Consider the following 25,008-nt stretch of genomic DNA (forward strand, 5'->3'; position numbering starts at 1 on the left):
AGATTTATTTACTAATGATATGGTTTTTATTATCACAGGAGCTTTCTGCTTCTGAAAAGGAGCTTCTACCTCAAAATATCATGGGCTTTAGTTCTAGATTCATTTAATATTTATTTAACATATACTAACTAGTGAGCACCAGAGAAACAGCATTGAATAACAGCAAATTCTGCATCCTTTGGCTTACATTCTGGTGAAATGAAGGAGTACAAATAGTAAATAAATTTTAATTACAGAATGTTTGGCAAACAACATGAGCAAGAAAACAACAACAACAACAACAACAACAACAGCAACAACAACAACAACAACAAAACCCCTAGATTATGACCAGGCAAAGGCATTAGTCATGATGGTAAAGGACTTAGGTCCCAGATTACTTGAACTTAGTATCACACAACTCATTAAGACCTTTAGATGATTCGATCTGATTTTTGGGTCCATGTTCTCCTTGATGTGATTTCAGAGGCATGTGGGACACATAAAAGTGAGAGGAAAAATACTTCTACTGCCTGTTTGTTCAAACCTAAAATTATTATAAAGGAGGAAAATCTGACCAAGTGGGTGTATAAAAATTGTGTATAGGGGGTGGAGATGTGTGTGTGTGGGTGTCTCTGTATGTGAGATATCGAGGATATGTGTGTGTGTGTGCCTGTGTATGTGTCTGTGTCTGTGAGTGTGTGTTAGGCAGTACTAAGCATTCAAACATGAAGCACATATAATGTACCTTTCCTAGATCCCAGAATAGCAGATATAATCGTTTTCCTTTTCTTACTAAACCTAAAACCAACTTTTTGCAGATTTTCATCATGGTTTTCTAGCAAGTGAGTAAAGTCAGTATATGAAATGAAATCTCTTGTTGCCTTAGAATTCCTAAGGTTTTAACATAACTAGAAAAGTAGGATATTCATTCAAAATCATACTAGGGAGTAAAGGATTCATCTCTCCCAAGTGTGCATCTTATAAAGGAGTGTGGCAAGTATGTGGAAGGGAGCTGGATATATATGTATGAGAGGGAGGACTGATTTTCGGATCCCACCCACATTCAAATCTGAGTATGTGTAATAAGTCACTTCCACAAAAATAAACTCCCTCCATGTTCCTTATTCTCCCCCACAGACACATGTCTGAACCCACAAACCACACTCCTTTTGTGGTCTTCCAGTGTTCAGAACACCTTGGAGTCCATCAGTAAATTCCTTCAGTCCAGCCTCCAAAAACACGTTAACAGAATGCAAGTACTTCTCAGCAACTCTACTCTTGCTCCATCAGTCCCACAGGGTTCTGTACTTGACTCCAGCAGGCCGGAATCTTTCTATTTCCAGACTTTTCCACTTCTGCTCCCTCTAGCTGGAGGACTTTTTCTCCAAGGAGCCATATGGCTGCTTCTACTCTCCAACCCCATGCTTGCTGAAGACCTAGATCACTCCGGCTAGAATGGTGAGAAGCTCAGCCCCACTTCCAAACCTCTCTCTTCTGCCTCACTTGATAATTCTTTGTGACATTGGCTCCCTGTGACTTACTCTCCCATTTCTCCCCTCAAGACTTTTTTCTTCCTTTCTTGTTTCTTCTTTCCTTAACCATTATTGGCAGAATATGTTGGGGACCAGAAAATAACACCCCAAAGGATTGCACTTTCGCATACTGAGTACTTTGAAGTAAAAGAAATTCAAGATGCACCTGACTTCCTGTCTGAAACTCCTTTCTCCCCATTAACACAGGGAAGGACTCTCTCAATTTCCCTTATCTGACTGAAAGCAGTTACTATAGTAGAAGGAAATGTTCATTAACTCTCTCTCTAGAGAAAAATAGTTCATATCACAGAAAAAGAGAAGAGTCAATGCCCACCTCCCTCAGAGAGAATCTGGGAAGCCTATTCTCTATCCTTTTAAAGGTGATACCTGATACTTTATCTGCATAACAAGACAGTTCATTCTCCCATAACCTGTAGCCCCCATCCTATAACTATCCCAACCCCCTATTTTATTCTGTACCTTAGAACAATATATAAGCTTCAAATTCAAATTCTTCAAACATTATACTTTTCAATGTTCTTGACCATGTACATGCATGCATCAAGTTTGTTTATATTTTCTACCGTTAATCTGTCTATTGTCTATTGCATAGACTCCAATTAGTGAACCTTCAGAGTGGAGAGGGACATTCCTTTTGTTACAACAATATATAAGCACCATCTGCTTAAGGGCATGATCTGATCCATTTATTCCTGTGCCTATTATAGTGCCCAGTCCAAACCAGGCGTCCACCTCCTCTGATAAAAACTCAGCCACCACTGAAACCAGGCACCACACCCAGGAGGAAAAAACCCTCGCATCTCAAAATGCAACCACTCTGCTTGACTGGGAACAGCCTCCTGTAACAGCAGGATATCAAGGGCTTGAACACATAAAGATAGTGCTGGGTGATAGAAAGCAAAAGTCCTTTGCTCTAGGAGGAAATGTGGATTTTATCAACTGCTGAATGTGTTTGCTGGTTTGCTGTGTAGCAATAGAACTGTATGCGTAGGCTTTAAATTCTTGCTGGGATGGGGGTTGGGCCACAAGCAGTACTGATTTCCAACTTAAAGCTCGGCAGTGGCCTTCAGCTAAGTCTCCTGGACAAACATTTTATAGTCAGTCAATGACAACATGAGGGTTTTTTTTAATGCAGTTATCACATTGCTATAGAATAAGCAGTAATTATCCAACATTTCCTTATTAGAAACTGATAGCTACCCTTAAGGAGAGATTACCTGAGGCATATCATCCGTCCACTCAAACTTCAGCTTGATCTGTGAAATGAATGGCTACACCAGGCTATCTCTGGCATTTGTCACAAACTCCATATTCAGCAAGACACATCATAGGGTTCAGTGACAAGAATTTGGGGTTTGACGTTTGAGACTGGTATTTGCCATTTACGACTAATGCTTTTCATATATGATATATGTATTGCTCTTAATACTGACCTTACCCAGTCCTTTCAGAATCTTAAGCTAGAGTTGCAGGATCGCCTAAGTCAAGATTGTGTAGACTGGGAGCTTGGATCTGGTTCACTGGGATAAGCAGGATATGAGGAACATCATAGGTACTAGTGTGTACCTGTTAATTAGATGAAGGTAATGCTATGTGAAAGATGACTCAAACAATAAAATAAAACAGAACCCAAGTATTCCTACCATCCCAACTGCTTCAGGGATGAAAGACTGCACTGATGAAAATTCTAAAATTGTTTTCTAAAGCAAGACATGTTGAAAGAGCATTTTTAACTCCCAAAGTCTCCATTTTAACAACCATTATTGAATATCTGCTTGACATTTGCTCACTTTAGCAATGGCTGTCTTATGCAGTACCAACACAGAACTAGAAAGAAACTATTTATTGAAACCTTATGATGTCCAAAGGAGAAAAATAGAATCTTTCTCCTTATAGTCAAATTTGAGTCATATGGGCTGTCTCATCTTAGAAATATGTTCTTGCCAGAAAAAAGTCAGAAACTCAGTCCACGAAACCCACACAGGATCCAGCCATCACTCAGCATTTAGCTCCTGCCAGCATCTGCATGGCACTTTGCAGACAATATAGACTCAAAAAAGTTGCTCCAAGAACACAGTTCTCAAGTAGTACAGTCAAGATTCCACTCCTTTCAAAGACCATGCCCCTCACCATACATAATACATAACCCGAGAATGCACACTAAGTAATCAGTCATCTTGTTTTGATTCAGTGATTTGCTTAACACTCTACCAACATTGCCTCGATGTCTTTTTTTTTCCCATCGTGTATGTATCTATGTTTGAGAATAAGAAAAGTCAAGCAATAGGACAAGCATAGGAAGACACATTTTTAATATCCTGTTCCCTGCCTTGGCCCCTGCGTGTGTGGTCTAACTCTGGTCCTAACCTGTAGGGCAGTTCTGCAGTCAGAAATGAGAAGACACAGCCCCTAAACAATGCTCCATTCCTGTCTCTGTTAACTCTTAGAATATTTTCATTTCCTCTCCTTCTGGGGACAAACATGTTCACTTCAGTCATTATGGCCATCAGCTGGCTTGATATGGAAGCAGATCCTAATTAAGTGGGACCATCAAATGCTGTGAGATATGAAACCTCTTGCTGCTAAATTGCACATGGGCAGAAAGCGATGAGGACTTGTTTAGATATGCACAGTGCTTTGCGCTTGGGAACTAGCAGTTACCAAGACACTTAGACCAATCATCATTAGAACGAGCCTATCTCAGCCGCCAGGGAATGAAGATCCCTGTGCAGAGCTACCTGCCCAGACTAGTGGTCAAGAGGTCGATGAGGCGTTAATGAGACTCTGAATCCAAACCTATCAAATAAACAATCCCCAAAGGCCCAGTCTTCAAGTTGCCTCTGTTTCACTTTATCTTGGCACCAAGCGTAAAACAAAATGAACATACTAATGTCTATCTTACTGGCCAATAAATATTTGTCTTATTCTTTGAAGGTATCATTTGTTTATACAATGTATTTTGATGATATCCATTAACCACAACCTCCTTCTAACTTCCCATAGTGCCTTCTACCCATAGCCACCCCAAATTCATGTCCTATTTGTGTTGTTATTAATAATCCCAAAGCCAACCAGTGAGTCCCATATGCACATGAGTGTGTGGCCATCTAGTGTGGCATGAACAACTTATAAATCAACATTTAAACCTTTTTTATTGTGTTTATTTGTTTAGGGAGGAGATTTCCATAGCTCGGGTGTGGGTGACAGAGGACAATTTGTGGAACCCGTGTTGTGGGATGGAATTCTGGTCACCAGGCACAGCAGTACGGTACATGCCTTTACCCCTTGGCACTTAATGACCTATATTTAAACAATTCTTCTAATTAACCATAATGCCTCCATTTCTAAGTAAAATAAAGAAGGTCAAAGGGATTAACGTATTAATGGAAAAGTCCAAATACTGATGAGAGCCAACCTTATTAATTACTTTCTACTAAGTATATTTGCATCTATAGTTCTTTGAGAAATTAGACATGATAATAACAACAGATACCATCACTAAGCAATTAGGATACACAAAGCACCATGCTGAGTGCTCTTATTCATTAACTAACAACCATGTAGCCTGAGCCTTGGTCACTTCCCTATCTATTATCCCACGACACTAATACCTCTCTGTCACTAAGGTCATCATAAACTCATTTATCTTTCGACAACTGTGTCTCAAGCTGTGAGGTTCACGAGCTCTAAGAATCAGGTCCATGTGTACTTTTCTATGCTGCTATAACCGTAGCTTTAATACACACAGGATTGCAGGAGCTGTTTTAAAAACATTTAATAAATTAATGACTCAAACATATAGAAGTCAAGCATTAACCATAGTTACATTGCAGACAATTAGCATATGCAACATTTAACCTCAGTCTTCTGGGCCTGTGTCCCTCACCCACAGGGCAAGCTCTCTAGGCTGGATAGTCTGCTATATCAGAACAGAGACTAAGCCAGAGCAATGATTCTGTAGAGATATGGGAAAACAAATACAACCCTTCTTCACTACCGGGACTCATTGAAGAACAAATGCAAGGGGCACAAAGAAAAGCTTTGAGCCCATGAGCGACAGTCATTCTACCTATCTCTTTCTATTCCCTACTCTATATCAACTTTATTATTCTTGTGGTGCCTGAATGTTTAGAACCCAAAAGATGCTGGTCAGGAGAAATACAGATGTCTCAACCCATTAGAGCCTAGCAACAAATGTTTTCATATCTGGACTATAGAGAATGAAAGGAGAAAATAAATGGCCAAGTGTAAGTTCTGCTTGACTAAGATACTATCAATAACAACACTTACTAACAGCCTTTGTCCTCTTGTCACCATTGGCAGCCACAAGTCTATATTTTGGGACTGATCAGGCCTGGATTCTAATCCCAGGTTGACAATTTCAATTCTGTCAGTCATAGGCCTAATCATGTAATGTCAATCTCTTTGTTCACTCATAGAGATAATAATTTATATCCGTGCCTTGGTGTAGAATTTGTCATTGACCCAGAAAGAAAAATATCAGTTAGTAGTTCAATATCAGCTGTAAATGACATATACCTGCTTTGGACACTGGTTCCCTTCACTGGTTCCCTTCACATCAACACAAAGCTGTGGAACATGGGTTTTATTGATGATGTTTATTTCACCTGAGAGTAAAAAAAAATATGCATAGAGAAGAGTCTTGCCTCTCTCAAGGACCAAGTGAAAGCTGGAAAACATTGTTCTTTGTCCCATCCCCATAGCCTACAAACTCTGAGATGAAGGGCCCGAAGACATTGACATCTACTGGTTCCTCAATGTTGGAAACACAAATTTAAAGTTCTAAGCTTACTACTTGAGGCCCAACATCTGGTCCCAACAGTTTGTCTTCAATTCATGGTTAAAAACCAGTTTTCCCATTAAGAATAAGAATTTACTCCAATAAACTCATAGGGACATCAACATACTCTATTCGTAATGTCTTTGGTTTTTACCTTAACCAATCACATATTATTTTTCAGTCAGAACTAACTCTGGAAATCCTTCCTTAGTGATGAGATATATCCATGGAAGGGCATGCTGCAATGGGCAGTGGGCATTAGCTTTCCCAAACACAATTTACTCGGCTCAATATTCAGGAGCACATTGGACAGTGTGGGTAGGTAACATTCAAGTGTTAGTAATTAAGTAAATGAGTGATTTAGTTCTATTCTTATGCTAAACACAAGCCCTTAGCAGGCACTCTCAAGATGAGAGAACTGTTGGTTATCAGGGAACATGGTAGTAACTCACATGCAACTTTCTAGACTGAAACCATGGTACCTCCACTGTGAGATGTTGGATTTTGGTCTCATTGTCTGTGCTCTCATCATTAAATTGATACCTAACGTGTTTCACTACAGCCCCATAGGAGCCATAGCAACCACCACTCATGTACAAATTCTAAGCCCACTTTTAAATTTAGTATTAACATTATTATTAATATTTGGAGAAATAAAATGTGACTTCTACAAGTCATGATTCCAGTCCCCAGTCTGATTAACTTTATGGTTTTCATGCAAATAGATAGATAAGCTGTTAACTAATCCTGTTCTTAACAATGTCTTGAGACACTCAAATGGTGATGGCAAGGAAATGCTTCCTGTGAGTTCACACCATTTAGAGACTAGGTCTATCTGCTCTTCATGGCTATGTAAAGCACGGAGTCCTGAAAAGAAATGCATTAAACATTTTGTTTTGTGATAACTGTTTAAGACTTAGTATGTATTTATATGGATGAATGTTTTGGCTGTATGTGTGTCTGCACACCATATTCATGCCTAGTACCGCTGAAGTCAGAGGAGGACGTAGGATCCCCTGGAACAGCAGTTACAGCCACATATGGCTGCTGTGAATTGAACACTAGTCCCTTGACACAGCAGCAAGTGCTTTTAGCTTCTGGGTCTCTCTCCAGGCCCTGTATCTAATAAGATGAATAAGATGCAAAAATAAAACAATATCTTATTTCTAAAAGCAGCCATGAGGTATTTTTTTCAAGACCGATGTGAGCTCATAAACAGGCTACGATCATGCCTACCAAACTACCTGGCATCAGAACCGGCCCCTTCTACTTGAAATTCCTAGACTTGAGGTGTGACTGAGGAAAACCCTGCAATGTCCTTACAGGAGCGTAGTAACAGGTCAGTGAACCCTCAATTTTCCTAGTGTTCTCAAAGATATCCAGTGAAGTCCCTGCCAGAACAAAGGAGAACGAGCATAGTGTCCTGGACTAGGGAAGATGTAAGTTTAAATTTCCTTTTACACATTGTAAAAGGCTTTTGAAGTCTAGCCTAATGCTTTCATAAATTCATGCAAATTTTGTCAGCTGCTGCATAATACAATTACGCTGCTTTTAGTATTTGCATGTCGTTTTCTTTCCCTCATACACTGAGGCAAAAACAAATGTGCTGTGGGTAAGTTGCTGTTAGCCTGGTACTTTGGGAATGCCCTCACTCCCCGCACCACAGGAAGGGCTGAACTCGTTAGCCGGATCGGAAACCATGCGGTTAATCAGGGTGAGGACTATAGTCGTGACCACTGGAAGTCACACTTCGTTTTTTCAACTATTAATAACCACATTAATATTAAAATTAAAAGGTGTGTTTAAAACTCATGCTCTCACATGGGAGGTAGTTGCTATGGCTCCTATGGGGGCATCAGTGAACCAATGAACATACCAATTTAAAGGTGAGAACACAGACAAGGAGACTTAAAGAGTACCTTCCCCAAGTTCAACAGTTCACGAAGCAGGTGACATGATTTGAGTCCAGAAAGTTGCATACCAGCTACTGTCATTTTTCCTGATACACATTAGCAGCATACACATCATACTACCCTCGTTCAGGGGTTATTCTTGGTGTCAATCAAAGTAAAAACTGGATGATTGGCTTCAAAGATGGGAGAATAAGGTTTATTATCCCCAAATACAATTTTTCTCTATGGAAAGAATATCCATGGGCAAATTATATATGTTGGGTACAGAAAGTCAGGTGTTACTAAATAAATGAGTATCATCATGAATTATTGAACAAAAATTGCATGTAAATTAAATTTAGCATGTAATTTTAAAAATCAGCCAATAACTATTTTTCTTAAACTTTTCTTCTCCAGTATATGACTCGCTTCAATTATTTTAAGGGATGAACTAGAAAATGGGAAAGCGAGCGCCATCACTATTTTTGTCCCTGCCCATTTCCCTAGATTCACATTTTTTAAGCAGCCCCAGGTATGATTTACATCACCTGAGAGGTCATCTTGCTAGAAGAGCAGGTCCCTTCTGTTTAAAATCAGCCTGCTTACTCAGATGTACCATGGCGTAGAGAACAGGACACATCCCTGTCCTGGAATTTGTTGTGCATTGACTGAAGTCATCTTCCTTTTGTAACAAATGAGACATGAGACACGATGCCAGAAATTGATTTGGAAGAGTAAATAAACACTCAGCAAATACTGTCTCTTTAGTCTATAGTACAAAGTCAGTAGCTGATCCTGGACACCATAGAGAGGCTATGATCCGGAACAACACAGAAAGACTCGTGTATCACTTCTTCATACACATGAACATCTGCCGAGGATTCTTTTCACCCTGTGTATGCTCCTGAGGTAGCCTCAGTGCTATGTGACCATCCACCCTTTCCCCATTGTAGCTAGCATTAAGTTGCTACTTCCCAACGTGGTTCCCTACTACTTCATGGTGCTTTTCCAAAGCTCTCAGTGAACTTTCTTTGTCTACACACTTGCTCATCGACCAGGTTCTCTTTGTCTTGTCCTTCTCGGTATCATGGTGCCTAGCTCGGTGCCTGTCTCCAGTAAGGAGAGACCTCAAAGCATTCGCTGGATGAAGACACAAGCTGTGACTGTCCCACAGGATGCAGTGTTTCCTTGAGTTCATTTTTACAAATCAGGTTCTATTTCGTTTCATTAAATAATTTTATTTCCTAGTCATCATTTGGAATTATTCTGGGTTCTTATTACTAAGGAGAGATTGAGTCTATCTTCAAGAAGGATGTGGAGACTTTCAGCCACTTGTTCCAAAGGCCTTTCAAAATAATGTTGTAGTCTAATTTGGTTGGAAAGCAGGGTCCAACGTTTTATTACCTCCAAATCTATTCAGCAAAGCTGAAGGCCTGTGATAAGGCTCATTAAGTCACAGAAAGACCTATCTTTGCATGCCTTTCACACAAAAAGGTCTCAGCTTAATGCCAGGTAATTACTGTTCATTTTCTGCTGCTTATTTCTATTTCCTGAAGATTCCCAGGAAAGTTGGCCTCAGTGGACGGCACCTGCAGTTTAAGAAATATGCAAGGCTAGAAAGGCCCTTGTTCCCTTGGAACTGCGAATAGGAGAGATGAGCCTGGTTTGGGGGCCTAGAATTTAAGCTCAAACCATCTGCGAGTCACCCTCTCTCTGGAACCAAAAGTAGGAGGGAAAGTTTCTGGTCCATGCTGGTCAGCATCTATACTACAGATGTCATATGTCACTGTCATCCATTCTATACTTTTAGGACTATAATTAGCTCTTCCATCTCCTGATTAGACAGGCTCAGTCCTCAGCTCTATCACTTGTAAATCTGAGCAAAGAAACAAAAAGCAAAAACAACAACAACAAAAAAAAACAAATTTAATTTCCTATATCAATTACCACATTTATAAAGTAGAGTTCATTACACCTCCTATAATGGCACTTCAAAAATTACAAGCTAACTTCTCCATGATACGGTTTGATTACTACTCAGTCCTGTTATTTACATCATCATCTCTGACATATCATTTACAAGGAAAGTTTAATCCCTATCATTAATGATAACTTTGCTCATAATCACACGAGACCTATTAATAGTACTAGAGATAAAACATTTTACCAGTTTTGAAACAGGCAATCAAGAGTAAGAAGCAGTGATCAGAAAAGATTTGTCATTGGGAAATGTCACTCTGCCCTTTGAAGCCCATACAAGTTGGTGTTCCCAGATCTATACCTGCTTTTGCACTTAATCAACAGATGACTTCAACTTACAAGTCCCCACTGCAGTGATGCTCCAGTACACTGTTCTGGGACTGGCTCTCCTCACTCTACCAGGGACGTGGATGATCAGTAAGGTCACTCATGAGAGCTTAGCTTCTTACAAATACTGAGATGACTACTCGTTATGTGTCAATGAGAATGAACTGAGAGATATATAGATAGCTGGAAAACATTACTTCTGAGGATATCTTGGAGAGTGCTTATAGAAGATATTTGTTTTGGATTCAGTACATTCTGACTGGGGAAGCATCATTTAATCCGCCAAGGGCCACAGCGAAAAAAGGACAGAGAAAAAGAATGTGATATCTGCTCTGTGGCAGAACACTGGTCTTTTCCGGCTTTGGGACTAGAACCAAGACTTTTTACCTGGATGAGAGCTCTCACCACTGCTCTTCCTCATGCTTAAGCCTTCATGCTGTAGAAATTCAACCCCTGGCTCCCTTGAATCTCCAAGAAATCCCAGCATCCATAATCATTTAAGTCAACTTCTCCATATAAATCTCTTTGAGCTATTTCCAGTCTCCAAAGAAGGCTGACGAATGTAATATGGGTTCTAGTTTACAAAACTAAGTTCTATGGCTAAGAACTCAACGCATCTAGATTAAATGTTGGGCTCTGTTATGAGATACATATGCTATTTTACACACAAAGTCTCAATCACCCTCAAAAATAATAAAAGCAAACTCAAAAATTGTATTTAAGATTTCATAACACTAAGCTTATAAAACTCTTAGGATGGTGTAACTTTCATAGAAAATAGTCAGTAAGTATACAATATTATATTCAGATATCTTAGGGATATAAACTCTAAAAGTCTTTGTATATTAGATGGTCATTATGAAAAGGTAATCAACAGATCAAGTCCTCAAGCAGAGTGACAATTATATTTGAACCACAGACTATAGAAAAATAATCATTCAACAACAAATCAATAATTGTAGATGGGCCAGTATATCCTTTCTTGGCATTCCTATAAAGCTAACCCTGCAGTGTTGAGACACATATTTACCAAACTGCCTTAGGAAGTCATTGGCTATCTTATTAAATGGTAAACTATTAACATGAAAATGTTAAGCTAGTGACTAACAGTAAGTAGCCGAGGCAATGAGGCTTCATAGTGTGTGCCTATAACTCTAAGCATTTTAGAGGGGGAAAGAGGGTGACTGCGGCAAGTGTGAAGCTATCTGGGACAACAGAGAGAGGAGTCAACTAGACAAGGGTATAGAGCTAGCCACTATCCACCAATCCCCACCAAAAAAAAAGGGGGAAAATAAATAAATAAACAAACAAAGAAGAGGTAGGGAAAGGTAGGATCACAAAGCAAGTCTTAATAGATACAGAAAATTGAAATAACTCTCTGCATCCAAATGACAATGACTTATAAAAACTGGACAGCAACAAGAAGAAATCTTTTTCTTTATTAGACATTTTCTTTACTTCATTTCAAATGTTATACCCATTCATGATTGCCCCTTTGGAATCCCCTTATCACTTCCCCCTTCCCTCTACCTCTATGAGAGAGTTCCCCGCCCACCCACCCACTCCCTCCCATCTCCCTGCTCTGGCATTCCCCTACACTGGGGCATTGAGCCTTCACAGGGCCAAGGGTCTCTCCTCTCATTGATGCCCAATAAGGTCATCCTCTGCTACATATGTGGTTGGAGCCATGGGTCCCTCTATGTGTACTCTTTGGTTGTGGTTTAGTCTCTGGGAGCTCTTGGGTGTCTGGTTGGTTGATATTGTTGTTCCTATAGGGTTGAAAACCCCTTCAGCCCCTTCAGTCCTCTTTTTAAACTCCTCCATTGGGGGGCCCCGTTTTCAGTCCAATGGTTGGTTGAGAGCATTTGACTCAGTGTTTCTCAGGCCCTGGCACAGACTCTCAGAAGACAGCTATAACAGGCTCTGTCAGCATGCACTTCTTGACATCCACAATATTATCTGAGTTGGTGACAATATATGGGATGGATCACCAGGGCCGTCTCTGGATGACCTTTTCCTCAGTCTCTGCTCCACACTTTGTCTCTGTATTTCCTCCTGTGAATATTTTGTTCCTGCTTCTAAGAAGGACTAAAGCATTCACACTTTGGTCTTCCTTCTTCTTGAGCTTCATGTGGTCTGTGGATTATATCTTGGGCATTCTGAGCTTTTGGGCTAATATTCACTTATCAGTGAGCACATACCATGTGCGTTCTTTTGTGATTGGGTTACCTCACTCAGGATGATACTTTATAGTTCCATCCATTTGCCTATGAATATCATGAAGTCACTGTTTTTGATAGCTGAGTAGAACTCCATTCTGTAGATGTACCACATTTTCTGTATCCATTCCTCTGTTAAAGGACATCTGGGTTCTTTCCAGCTTCTGGCTATTATAAATAAGGCTGCTATAAACATAGTGGAGCATGTGTCCTTGTTATATGTTGGAGCATCTTTTGGGAATATGACTAGAAGTGGTATACCTGGGTCCTCAGGTAGTACTATGTACAATTTTCTGAGGAACCTCCAGACTGATTTCCAGAGTGGTTGTACCAGTTTGCAATACTACCAACAATGGAGGAGTGTTCCTCTTTCTCCACATTCTTGCCCGCATCTGTTGTCACCTGAGTTTTTGATCTTAGCCATTCTAACTGGCGTGAGGTGGAATCTCAGGAACAACAAGAAATCTTATAAACTCATGGAAACCGAAGAATTCATTATTAAATGAAAAATGGATCAAGACAGAAATTAAAGTCTTTCTGGAATTGTATGAAAATGAATACAACATTTCAAAACTTATGGGACACAATGAAGGCAGTTCTAAGAGGTAATTTCATACCTTAAGAGTCTACCTAAAAGAACTGGAGAGATCTGATGTTAGTAACTTAACAGCATACCTGAAAGCTCTAGAACAAAAAGAAAAAACAAAAAACCACACTCCAAAGGAAATGGCAAAGAACAATCAAACTCAGTGCTGAAATCCATAAAAGAGGAAGGACAAAAACAACACCACGAACAATCAATGAAACGAACAGTTTGAGAAAATCAACAAGATTGATAAACCTTAATCCAAATTAACTAAGGCAGAGGGAGAATATTCAAATTATCAAAATCAGAAGCAACAAGAGGGACATAACAACAGATACTGAGGAAACAAAATCATTAGGGCAGAATTTAAAAACATGTACTTTACGAAATTAGAAAATCTAAAATAAATGGATGATTTACTTGTTACATACTATGAACCAAAGTTAAATCAAGATCAAATAAGCAAGCAGTCATTAAAATTCTCACCACCATCCCCAAAAAGTCCAATGCCAAATGGTTTTAGCACAGTCTTTCATTAAAAAAAGGTTAACGCCAATACTCCACAATACTCCACAAATTATTTCCCAAAATTCCACAGAAGAAACATTGTCCAATTCATATTACGAGGCCACAGATACTTTGGTACCCAAACCACATAAATTTCTGACAAAGAGAATTACAGACTAATTTCCAATATGAATATAGATACAAAGAAAACTTACAAACCAAATATAAGAACACATCAAAAAGTTCACCCATGATCAAGTATATTTCATCCCAGCAAGGACCGTTTTCTTAAAGCAGACACAATGGAAAGGCTAAGGCAGACTTGGGAAGGAACGTTTTACTGAAGCATACACAGGAGAAAGGGTGTTCTGCTAAAGCAAGCACGTGAAATGCATGTGATGAAGGATTCTATGCTAATGACACACATGTATTGGTTTGCCTTACATTGTGTAGTTGAGCTCCATTTGTCAGGACTCCATAGAGAGGAACACACCAAAAATCTTCTGGTGGTGTGCTACAATTTCTTCTGCTTCCACGGACTTGGGCTAATTAACAAAATGATGCCAGCTGAGACAAACTCACATACTGAGACAAGATCCATAGAAGACACATAATATTTAAAAAGATATAAATAAGACAAAACAGACAATGATGAAGGCTGAGCTTGACTTACTTATAGAACTACCTATACAAAACTTATTGGTCTCGCATCCTTGATGATCTTTGTTTGCAGAGAGTCACAGCAGGAAACTTTTCCTGACATTCCTGCTGACTTATGCCCAGGATGAAGCCTTGCTCTCTCTACTAGGTAATGCCACCACTACTAATTCTTTTCCTATCCCGACTCTACCAAACTAGACTACTGATGAATCCACAAAATATTTACAAATAGATAGAGTGGCCACTAATGACCTATAAACTATACTGACAACACAGACAAGAATTACTCCAAAACATCCTTTCTAAACAAGTCCACTTCCCCTACATCCTTTCTTTTCCACTGCCTCTGATGGGTGATAGGCTTAAAACATTTAAAAATCATCATTAAAATAAAATTCAAAAAATTAAAATAACACTAAAGAGATCAAAGAGATTCAAATTGGAAAGGAGGAAGTCAGAGTATCTCTATTTGTAGATGGCATAACAGTATACAGATGTGACCTTAAAAATTCCACCAGGGAACTCCTACAGCTAGTAAACACTTTCAGTGAAGTAACTCGATATAAGATTAACTCAAACAAACATACAAACAAAAAAAGAGCTCTCCTATACACAAAAGACAAATGGACTAATAAAGAAATCACGGAAAAACACCTTTTACAATATCATCAAATAATATAAAATATCATCTCTATCCAAGCAGAAAGATAGAAAGACTTATATGATAAAAACTTCAAGAAATTGAGGAAGATAGAAGAAGATGGAAAGATCTCCGTGTTCATGAAATGTGTTCAGAAAAATGAATATAGTAAAAATGGACAGCCTACCAAACACAATCTCAAGATTCAATGTAGTCTCTATCAAAATTCACACACACTTCCTAAAAGATCTTCAAAGGACAATTCAGTTTCATATGGTAATTCAAAAACCTAGAATAGTTTAAACAATCCCAAATAATAAAAGAACTGCTAACACTCTCACCATCCCTACCTATTGTACTACCGACCTGTTGTAATAAAACCAGCATGGTATTGGAACATAAACAGACATGTTGACCAATGGAATCAAACTGAAGACCTAGACATAAATCCAGACACCAAGGGACACCTGATCTTTTTAAAAATCAAAACTACTTTGAGATTTCATCTTACATTGTCAGAATGGCTGAGATCAATAACACAAGTGAAAGCTCCTGCAGGTGAGGATGTAGAGAAAGAAGACTCCTCCATCATCGGTGGAAGTGTAGTCTTCTACAGCCACTATAGAAATCCTTGTTGGGTTTCCTCGGGATGATGGGAATTGATCTACCTCAAGAGCCAGCTATACAACTCTTGAGCATATCCCTCAAAAGATGCTTCATCCTACCACAGACAAACTTTCTCAACCATGTTCATCACTGCTCTATTCATAAAACCCAGAAATTGGAGACAACCTAGATGTCTCTCAACACAGAAGAATAGATAAAGAAAATGTGGCCTTTACACAATGGAGTATTACTTGGCCATTAAAAAGAATGAAGTCATGTGATTTGCAGGTAAATTAACAGAACTAGAAAGAAACCAGTCTGAGTGACCCAGACCCAGTAAGACCCTGTAAGACAAATATGATGTCTTTGCTTATAGGTGGCTATTAGCTGTTAAGTCATTGATAACCAAGCTACAATACATAGAACCACAGAGGTTGGGTGTGGAGTCAAGGACTAGGGGCATCTTGTTAGGAAAGCGAAATGGAATAGACAGTTATGGATGGATGAAGGGGCTGGAACAGGAGGGTCAAGTGGCAAAAGTGGCAAAGGGGAGGAGAGAGAGCGATGAGAAGAACACGGGGAGAGGCAGCTAAAATTAAAGGCCTGGAAAAAAATGAATGACAGGGAACTGTCATTGCTGGAGTACTAACTAAATACTTCAGTGCTCATATCCACTGACATTCGTTCTACTTTACAGGTGAAGGGAGAGATCATCTTAGTGTTTCCTGAATTCCTCAGAGAATCTGAGTCCCTGTGCCTGCAGAGTACCCCAGAACCCACACTAAACTATCAGACCGAAGGACCAGATTATGTCATCATCATTGTACCTGAGTGCATTGCCTGTTTGAAATGGGGAGGGACTCCTAGAGTAGGGGGCAGATCCAAGTGCTGCAGTGAACAGGAGGGCATGGGTTCTGAAGTAGAAACATCCTGAAAGTTTAAACCAGTACCCTGTCTTCCCAGAGAAGGTGGACTCTCCTTGGGGCCACATATGGTGCCTGCTTCTTGAACAATTCTCTTCTGGGCTTATTACTTTACAAAAGAGGGGAGACAATATCTTGTCCATGTTCGTTCCTGTGTCTGTGCCAATTGCTCTCCCGGCGAATGTGAATTTTGAAGCTTTCTTTTCTCTCTCAGTGCCACATCTGCTAGTGTTTTCCATTTGCCAGCTCCCAACATGTCCCCAATTACTTCTTTTTTATTTCATAGCCTCCATACTGATGTTTCATCAGTTCTGACTGCTGGGTTCCACTGAGCATTAGCAGGCAGCAGTGCCTACGGGGGGAGGGGGGATTCACTAAGTATACCAAACCTTTCGTTCTCTGAAGAATATTGTTTAATATAAATACAATATGAGGTTAATGTGATACAAAAGAGATGGCTTTTTCCCCCCTCAGAGTAATCAAAAAACTGGAAAAAAAAAACTGTTTCAGGGAAAGCAGCTTTAGACACGAGAATAAGAAATTACTTCTATTTAAGAAGTATTATTCGTTATTGAACAAAGAGCAAAAAAAAATTAATACATTTGAGTGCATGAACACATTTGTATTTTAACCCATTCAATCAAAATATTTTTACTATAAGGAGACTAAATCTGCCTCATTTTCAGCATAGGGACCTTGAAAACGTAAGAGCCAGGGGCCTACAAATCAAACGCAAGCTGAAAGGAAAAATCACAGGAAAAGTTGTTATGTTTTTAAGTCAAGTTTTCTTACAAATACATAGTAATTCTCATGAAGGAGTCCTCAGTAACCCAATGGGTAATCAGCACATCTATAAGCAATTAGCATGAACCCAGACACAAAGACCCCTTAAACTGTTGAGATCAAATCACTGACCTCCAATAGTTTGGCTCCAACTGGGTACTGTTTTCTAAAGTTTACAAAAAAATTCTTCCTGGCAAACAACACCCTTTTCAAATCAAGGTGCAAGCAATGAAGTTGTTGGGTTAGGCTGATTAAAGGTGTGTTGAATGTTCCATTTTGGACTCTGGCCCTCCAAGTGAAGAGACAGAATGCACAGTTAGTGAGGAGCTCACTGAGCAAACATGACGACCAGACTCTGACTCAGTGAGCATATGTAAGAAGCTTGTTTGTCACGGTGACTTGGGTTGGTAATCCCAGAGTCCTGAAGGAAGAAAGTCCTAGAGATCTGTTTCTTGGCAAGCTCAGGCTTATCAAAAACCCTGTCTCAAAACTAACAATCAACAGCACCGAAGTGGTGTCTGTCTCAAGAGGAATGTCACCTGAGGCCGACTTCTGGTCTCCACATGAAGGTACATGAACACACAAGTACACTCATATCCACACACCATGTGCCCACACATACTACACACCTGCATTTATTTACATCAGTTTGTACATATACACATACACACACACTCACACCAAGATGTATGCAGAGAGAGGAAAGTACCATTTCTGTAGAACAAGCTTCCTTCCAAAGAAATGCTCCCCCATCCTCAGTGTACCAAAGCTATGCGTCTGTTCACACTCCGAAGTGGCAGAATGAAAGATTAAACCCAGTTCTACTGACTCCAGAAGAGCACAGATCCTAGCACTGCAGGCCAAACAGCTTTGGCTTCTCACAAGGAAAATAACAGTAATGAATGGATTGAGCTTTCGACTCTGTGGATGTGTCTACGGGACGGAAAGACGTTCCCTCTGTCTCCCACACCCACTCCAGCCTTCTTTACTGAGACCAAAGCCCTTCCGGGGTTGGGGGGGCCCATGCTTCAGAACCATCCCTTGCTGTTATGTAAAGTGATGCTGCTCCACTGTATCCCATTGACTCCACTGGGACAGTAACAACAGCAGCGCAGACACGTGGATGCCAGGGCCAACCCCAGGCCTGGTGAAGCAATGATTCTGCAGATTAAAGAACCTGTGATCATGGCCCCGAAGGTGATTGTCATATAAGCTTGAAAAGCACAGGTCCTTCAAGGTTATATGCAGAGCCTTTGCATCTGTAAAAGCAGCAGTGTGCTACCTGCCTTACCCTTACTCCTGATCCCACTCATAACGATCCCTCTGAGGCAGGCTCCCTGTTGTCTCAGCTCACAGGCCAGGAGGTAAGCGTTGGATCATTACACACTTATTTATGTTGCGTGGCAGTAGTCGCTCCATCTAAATAGTAAACTCCAGGAGGGCTACTATACTTGAGGGCACAGCTTGTAATTTGCCGTACAGCAAGCACTCAAGAAGTATTTATTGGATGAGTAAATCATTAAAGTCCATAGTGTTCCAAGAATTGAATGTGGCGTTTACGGCGTGCATGAGATGAGCTATATCTTCCCTTCATCTTTGGTCAAATATTTATCAGGCATTGGCTTCAGCCAAACACCATTGTAAGCACTGGAACCCAGCAGTGATCAAGACGGAAAACGAAAACAAAAGGCTTCCCTTTAATTGAGGAAGACACACACTAAAGTAAAATTAACTAGTGAAATATTTAGCACGTGAGAGGATGATGGGTGCTGTGGGAAGCAGCAGAGTCATGAGGCGTGGGGAGACAGGAGGGAGTGAGGGAGCTCACACAGCATGTCAGCCGGCTCTCTAGAAAAAGAGCTGAGGAAGATGAAGGAAAAAGCTCTCCTCCAAGTTCCAAGGAATAAGGCTTCTGAGCTGAGAGAAACCCAGGGAAAAGCATCGAAAAGGGACAGATAGCAGCAGTGGCCCCGGAAGCAGTTTGCCAACAGAGTCCTGGACTGGGTGGCAGTGGGGTGGGGGGTGGGGGATAAGACAGAGCCCAGACGGAGTCTTGAATGGGGTTCCTTCTCAGGGGGAAGTGAGAGGCCTTGGCTTATGAGTAGACAAATAACTGAGGCTGGCAAGGCAGAAGCAGGCAGACCAAACACAGCCCTCTACAGAGATGAAATGACAGACGCTGGTGACGCAGCCTCCAGTCACATGGGAGGTGGTGTGGCATGTCAGTCAAGACCGTGGCTGGCATCAAGCAGGATATTTTGTTCCTCTACTTGACTGCCTCAGAACAAGTTGACATAGAAGACCTGTAGGTGAAATAAGTACCACAAACTTCTACATGGCGATAAATAAATAAATAAAAGCTGAATATGAAAAAGTTAATAAATAAAAGATCATGGAGGACAAGGGAGAAGTCATGGTGGGTAAAAATTCTCACTGCTCAAGCCTGATGGCTTCAGTTTGTACCCTGGAACCCACTTAAAAGCCAACTGCAGTGGCACTGGTGTGCTGTACATGTAATGCCAGTGTGTCCTAGGGGGGATGGAGGTGGACACAGGAGAATCTCTAGAACTCCACAGCTAGCCAGACTAGCACAGCAGCTAAGAGAGCATCGCTCAACGAGTGAAAGGCAAGGACCAACCCCAAAACTTGTCTTCTAACCTCCCTATATGTTCTGAGGCATGATGCACACATACCTACAGACATAAACAGGCATAAAGATATATGAATATATACACCAAAATATTAATTAATATGCACATAAAATACTTTTGCAATAATCACAATAAATGAGGGATTGGTTACTTGGAAATGAACAGGAAATGAAGACCCCAAGTGTTCAGTAAGATTTTTAAAGAATACCTCTTTAGGGGCAGAAGAGGAGGCTGGGGCAATTGTGAGGACTTGCTGCTCCTCAAGGGGACTGGGGTTTATCACCAACACATAACTGGTCACCGCTGTCTATCAACTCAATCCCAGGGAATCTGACATCCTCTTCCGGCCTTTGCAGGTACTGCAGGCACATGGTGTGCAGACTTACATGTAGCCAAAATACCCATTCATAAACTAAATGAATACATTTTTTATATTATTTTCTAAAAAAATGTCTCTTTATATTTTCTGCTTTACCAAATACATAGCAGATGATCTAAAAGGCTGTGGTCTGATAGTTGCAGAAGGAGCTTTGTTAAGACAACTAAGTGTGCATGAGAAGATATTATATATTAAATTTAGTTTCCCAAGCATTACTGAGGTTTTTTTCTTTATTTTGAGAATACGGTAGGTCTATGTGGTCTTGGCTGTCCTGGAACTTGCCATCTAGACCAGACTGGCCTCAAACTTACAGAGGTCTCTGCCTGTATCTGCCTCCCACATGCTGTGGTGAAAGGCACAACCCACCACACTCAGTCATAGGTTCCATGATGGTGAGAGATGGGAGTAAAGGTCTCGGATATTTGAGGAGGTTAAATTACAGCCTACTCCAGTGCCAGGCAAGTGGGGAAATTCAAGGAAAGTAGGCATTCTGTCCCACACTGTTTAACTTCCAACTGCATACAGGCCTCGGCATCTTCAGAGCCAAATAGACACATAATTATTCTACCAGCCACACAAATCCCATGGCAGTGTCTTGACCCACGTGGTTTTATGTACGCATGCTCTGGTTGAGTGGTCTTTGTGCCAAAGCAGTGAACATCCAAAACATGGAGACTGCTACCATGGCGTCCTCTTTGGCTTGTTGATTTTAATACCTGAACCGCTGCTATTTTAACCAATGTTTTAAGATTTAAAAGACTAATGCAGGGCGGAGGGGCGTGAGGTGCCTGTGTGGTTGACCAAGAGGTAGAAGTGAAGGTCCCTTAGTAGAAAGTACTCGCGGACCGCCTGCTGGTCGCCCTCACCGTCCCGGGAGCCTCACAGTCGTTTTTATTTGTTTTTAATGAAGAAGTAAATCACATAAATTATCAAAATGGGAGAAAGATTAACATCCTCCACCAAGAGGGGGAAAGCCAAGCCCGAAAGGAAACCTGGAAAAGAGAATTGAAAAGGAACAAGAAACAGCGCCTGGTGGTCCAAGCTGCGGTTTTGAAGATAAAAGATCCCGAACAGATTATGCGGGGCATGGAGAAATTGGCTGAAATGGAGTTTAACCCAGTGCAACAGCCACAGTTGAATGAGAAAGTACTGAAAGACAAGTGTAAAAGGCTGCGGGAAAGGTTTGAATGAATCCTACGACTTTATGAAAAAGAAAACATATATTTACAAAGACTTGAGACAGCTAGAAATAGAATATGAATAGAAGAGAACACAACTGAGCTGGTACTTCGATGCCGTCAAGAACGCTTCGCATGTGGAAGTCGAGAGCATCCCTTCGCCAGAGATGACGCGTGCATCTTCCAACATCTTGATCCAGGACATTCCTCTTCCTGGTGCCCAGTCACCACCCTCCATCCTAAAGAAAACCTCAGCATATGGGCCTTCAACTCGAGCAGTTTCTAACGTTCCTCTTCTGGGACACTGGTCCCTGGCAGAAAACTGCCCGGCCCACCTCCTCCTCAAGTTCGGCAGATGTAAGGCCGGAAAGTGGGCTTTGCTCTAGACCCTGCCCCTCGGAGGCGAGATGAAGACATGCTGTGCAGTCCAGAATTTGCTCAGCGGGGTCATGGCCAGCACCAGTGAGGACAACGGCTATCCTGAGGACATGGGTCAGGATAAGCATGATGACAGTAGTGAGGACAGTGACACTGAGAGATCGGACGTAGACGGGGATGACAGTGAGCATAACAGCGCTGTGGAGAAGTCAGGTCCGAGCATCCGACTTCCTCATATGCCTGGGAAATCAAGGAAGAAGAAGAACATCAAAGAGCTGACTTCTCTTCAAACCATGATACTGCGAATGGCAGGTCAGGAAATCCCTGAGGAAGGACGGGGAAGTGGAGGAATTTTCAGAGGAGGATGATGACCACGACTCTGATGATTCTGAGGCAGAGAAGCAATAGCAAAAGCAGCATGAAGAAGACTCCCACTCTGATGGCTCATCTGCTTGCTGCCTCTTCACAGCAGCAGACCCTTCCACAGTTCGTTCTTCCTCCTCAGACATAAGCACCTCCCATGCCAGCACCGCTACCTCTCCGACCACCACTTGCCCCACCCTTATGGCCTCCTGTTCCACCTACGGGCCTTCCTCCTGGGCCTCCCCCAAGGCTCACCTCCAGGTCTGCCGCATGGGCCCCCTCCTCGAGGACCCCACCAAGGCTACCTCCTGCTGCACATTCAGTTATCCCTCCTCGTCCTGGTGTAATACGCCCACCCTTGGTGGTCCCACTCTTGGACCTGCCTGGCCTTTTCCCACCAGCTCTCTTGCCCAACCCAGGGGTGTTGAATGCCCTGCCCAGCCTCATTCAGCAACCGAAGCCGGATGATGCCAGTGCAGCCACCATCGAGAAGAAAGCCACAACGACCAGCAGTGCCAAGCCCCAGATCACCAATCCCAAGGCAGATTTGTCCCCACTGCACTGAGGGTGTGCCGCGAGAATAAGGGGGCTACCGCTGTTTCCCAAAGAAGGTCAGAAGATGACTCTGCTGTACCTATTGTCAAAGCAGCCCCCCCAGATCTGTCTCTGTACAAACTAAGGACGGTGTTTGGGACGTCTTTATAAAAGAGACGCAAGGGTCCCTGTGACAGATTCTCCCGCCAGGACAGGCTTCTCTTCAGAGTACCTGTTTGTAGAAACAAAGGCTCTGGTTAAACTTAAAGGGCAACGTTCATTGCCAGGTGTTTTCCAAGTCATGTTTCAGGAGCCTCCTCATGTTTGCCTGCTAGGATCTTCTCCTACCCCCTCCTCAAAGCACGAGGTGTTTCTTTATAATAGACCAGGCTGTGAAACACTGCGGCTAACCCCTGTTCCCTTTGACACTACCTCTCCTCCCTCTCCTCCCCTCTCCATTTTGGGGATTCTGTCAGCGAGGTCTTAGTTACTTGCTTTGACCCATGTGCTGTGAGCTCTAGAGTAGAGAATTCTGGAGGAAACAAAGTTTATTTCTTCTTGCCTTTTGTGTTGGAGTTATTTTTAATATTTTCCTGTAAATATTTTGTAATATTTTACTTGTAGAGAAGTGGATTTCAGTATCATTTCCTAACTCAAAGTAGGATATGTGGGAGGAAAATACACAATTCTGGGATTAAAGTTATATCCCACAAAAAAAATAAAAATAAAAAAGACTAATGCACTATATAGGCTGGTCAAGAAAGAAAGGCTTAGCTTGAAGAGAATAACACTTCTTTCTTCCCGATCGCCAGTGTTTATTGTGGGATTCAGTGTTGTCAACTGCCTGTTTTCCTTCCTCTCCAGTACTCTACTTCATAGTCACTAGAAAGGATGGCTGTGACGGATAACTATGAACCTGATACATGTTCCAATAGCTACAGCCCACAGCAACCAGAGGGCGGGCACGAGAGGAGGCCCAAGAAGGCACAGCAGAACTGTGTGCACCATATACATCACACCATACAAGATGATCTGTGATTTCCTCAGAGTGCCACATCACTCAGTAACTGTGAATAAACAATGCCCTTGAATTAAAAAACCACTGTGACATTCTACAATCAAATATTGGTCTGGGAATATCTGCTTCCCTTGTGTTTTCCAGAAAGGTTGGGTGGGTTCCTATGTGACATGTCCCAATCCAGGACAGGCAAATGAGCAAACATTCAAACCATGCCATGGCTAAATAAGAGGCTGCCATTGTTGAAACAATTACGGTTATCAGCAGTGAGGCAACTGCCCGCTGATGCAGTATCTGAACCTAAACATTCTTTCTGAACTGGTTTGGGCTCTGGCTCTGTGTGACCGGAGATAGCAAATCTGTTGCGAATAGAGAGAGATTGCATGGGGATGAAGGGTCACAATAGCATGGCAGCTGCACTTGAGCTCCGCCACATTAAATGCTCTTGATGCCTTTAAATCATTTGGGCATCGATGAGTAAGACCAAACTCCAGAAGCAAGTCCTCCACAGTTTGAGGCAAGAACGTAGAATCAGAGGGTGACTGCCTTAAATGATGGCTATCCCGGCTACTCTGGGATTATCTATGCCTTTCCGTTTCATCAAGATGCTAAGAAGCAATTAGAGTAGTAAGTGTGAGAAATGTTATATTTCTTGGAAAACCAGAGATTTGGTTGTTCAGTAAATGATACCTTGCTTCTGAATTTCCTTAGCAACACTGAATTCTTAATCACTCACTCATCCACTTAGTCATTCAAATACACTATATCTTCACCCTTTTCCCCTTGATTGCACAGTAATACAAGCTTAGTGTAAAATATTCAAATGAAACAGTATTGCATAAAGGAGGAAGTACAAGTCTCTGGAAATCCCAGAGAACAGGAATTTGTTAACCACTCCATCCTAACTTGTATGCTAGAGGTGACATGACTTGCCTTGGTCTCAAAAGTTCCCAGTCTAGTAAGAGAGAAGCCAACACAAAAACTAAAACACAGGACAAGAGCATGAAAAAAAATGATGCAAAGAAATGCTACAGGAACTCTGTGGGTG

At 41.4% G+C, this 25,008-nt stretch overlaps 1 long non-coding RNA gene and 1 pseudogene across 1 annotated transcript in view; one reads left to right on the forward strand and one right to left on the reverse strand.

The window, feature by feature from the left end:
* LOC116914024 overlaps nucleotides 1-25,008 on the reverse strand; it is a 403,690-nt gene that overhangs the window by 254,147 nt on the left and 124,535 nt on the right. The window lies entirely within an intron of this gene.
* Nucleotides 21,424-23,136, forward strand: LOC116914023 (annotated as a pseudogene).

This window comes from Rattus rattus, chromosome 12, assembly GCF_011064425.1.
Source record: "Rattus rattus isolate New Zealand chromosome 12, Rrattus_CSIRO_v1, whole genome shotgun sequence".
NCBI classification, from domain to species: domain Eukaryota; kingdom Metazoa; phylum Chordata; class Mammalia; order Rodentia; family Muridae; genus Rattus; species Rattus rattus.